This window comes from Engraulis encrasicolus, chromosome 9, assembly GCF_034702125.1.
Source record: "Engraulis encrasicolus isolate BLACKSEA-1 chromosome 9, IST_EnEncr_1.0, whole genome shotgun sequence".
In the NCBI taxonomy this organism is placed as follows: Eukaryota; Metazoa; Chordata; class Actinopteri; order Clupeiformes; family Engraulidae; genus Engraulis; species Engraulis encrasicolus.
In genome coordinates, this window is record NC_085865.1 from 30,868,722 (window position 1) to 30,871,221 (window position 2,500).

A 2,500-nucleotide genomic window follows, 5' to 3' on the forward strand; every position below is an offset into this window, starting at 1 on the left:
TGCTAAGCTCCCATGGAAAACTGCAATAGTTTTTCTTTATAGTTAGATGTGTGTAAAAGTAATGATTAGGCCATTAGCTCTTGTCATAGCAACAGGCATGCTAGCAGTTGCATTGTCCTGAAGAGACTTGGTGTGAGACAGCAAGACTTTGTTCTTAGAAAAGAAACCCTCTATTTACCTTTCCAATATGGCAGCTGCAGTAACCTAAGTGCATGTCAAGAATATGAAAATGATAAATGTCATGTTATCGAGTAATAGGATGATGGACCCCACAGCGGCATGTTAATGCCTGTCATTCAAACACCATGCTGCAGGCCTATATTATGCCTTATATGACACATTACTCTGTGGCAGCGTTCATACCCCTTAAGTCCTGTTACCATGGTGACAACAAGGTTATCAGCAACTGTGTGGTCTGCTCTGTTAAGAGCACTGTTAGCTTGATGACAGTGCTCTTTTCTCCTCAGGGGCGGTTCTGCATTAGATGGCAGAGCTGACTCGCTGACTGGCTGCTATGGAGGTTGCCTCACCTGCCTGCCTGACGTTGCTATTTGCGGAAAACTGAACTTTACTTACAGACGGCCTCCCACTGTGCGACTTAGTCACCCTTTCAGATTAGCACCAGACTGAAAGAGAGAGAGAGAAAAATATAACGCGACAAGCCACATAGACAAGCTCTTTCACAGCACAGTCGAGACAGAGAGACAGACCTGTTCCCACTCCCATCTGCGGGTTGCCATTATGGAGGTTTAAAGTTCAGCCTCTTTTTCTCAGAGAGAGAGAGAGAGAGAGTGAAAGAGAGAGAGAAAGAGAGAGAGAGAGTACCAGCCTGATCTCTCAACCTCTTTCTCTGTCTCCATCTTGCTTGCTGTTACCCTCTACCCACCTCTCTCTCTCTCTCCCTCCCCCCTCTCTGTATCCCACGCTCTCGCTCTCATTTTATATCAGTGTGTGTATGTCTGGTTAACTGTGTGTGTGAGAGTGTGTGCATTGGGCAAGCTGCTGTGGCTGATGGGAAGTGACATGTTTGAGATGTGTTTGCTAAAATAAAGGGTTTGGCTTTTAGTTGGCAGCGGTGAGGTGGGGGTAGTCTGAGGCACTCTCTCCCTCCGGAGCGCATTTCTAATGCATACACATACACTCACTCACTCTCGCTCAACATCTCTCTCTCTCCGACTCTCTCTCTCTCTCTCTCTCTCTCTCTCTCTCTCTCTCTCTCTCTCTCTCTCTCTCTCTCTCTCTCTCTCTCTCTCTCTACCTTGGTACCGCTCTCTCTCTTGGAATCTTTCTCTCGGCATCTCTTTCTCAGCATCTCTCTCTCTCTCTCTCTCTCTCTCTCTCTCTCTCTCTCTCTCTCTCTCTCTCTCTCTCTCTCTCTCTCTCTCTCTCTCTCTCTCTCTCTCTCTCTCTCTCACACACTCAAGCACTCATTCGTTATCTTGTGTAGGCAGCTGATCACTGAACACACTTAACCCACACCCTGTTAGACAACACACACACAAGCACACACACACACACACACACACACACACACACACACACACACACACACACACACACACACACACACACACACACACACACACACACACACACACACACACACACACACACACACACAGTTTCACACAAGGCGAGGGTGGGGAGTACGGTACGGTTCATCTTCCGCTTCAGAGGAGAATGTGATGAGAGAGGAGTAGACTCTTCCTCCCTCTTAAACATTCTTATCCTTCTGTCACAACCACTGAACACACACATCGACCAGAACTGTCAGGAGAAAGTCTTTACTACACAAGCGTGTGCATAAAGGGACACTTCACAGTGTCTCGTGAAAATGATTATACTCTAACATGTGTACTTGCTTCCATCTGGATGTGGTCTCTTTTTCTAACTGTGATTTGTTTACGTTGTAGGACATATCTATCACTGACATCACAACTCTTTGTATATTTCACTGCATTATACTCTGATATGTATTCTTGTTTTTTCGTCGATGGGGATTCTGTTTTGTCTAACCTTGTTTGTGCACGTTGTAGGATGTACTATGTAGCTAGCAATTTTTCCCGCATAGATGCTGATTCATAATTCATCGTCGTGCCATATACTACAGTATATTCGTTGCTGCTGCTCTGGTCTCTACAAGACCTTGGCTTTGGATGCAGGGAGTGTTGCTTTCTGTGTTGTCTATGTTTCTGTACATTTCAGCACATATGTAGCTAGTGATGTTTTTCCTACAGATTACAATTGTTATATTTTCCTCACTCACAGACACTCTGGTTTCTACAAAGCCTCGACCATGCACGCCTACTGCAGGAAATGTTTTGCTCTGTTTTGTCTTGCTGTGTTTGTATACATTGCAGGGCATTTGTAGCTAGCAATGTTTTCTGCATAGATAGACCATGGGTCCATTTCTCGAAATCATACTTGCTAGCCAGTTAGCAGCTTGGGTCGTCAATGGGAAATTGCATTGCAAACATCAAAGTAGCTAATGTAGTTAGCA

General features: G+C 45.2%; 1 protein-coding gene across 2 annotated transcripts in view; it reads left to right on the forward strand.

The window, feature by feature from the left end:
* The window catches only part of ek1 (eph-like kinase 1), a 156,569-nt gene that overhangs the window by 58,828 nt on the left and 95,241 nt on the right, over positions 1-2,500 (forward strand). The window lies entirely within an intron of this gene.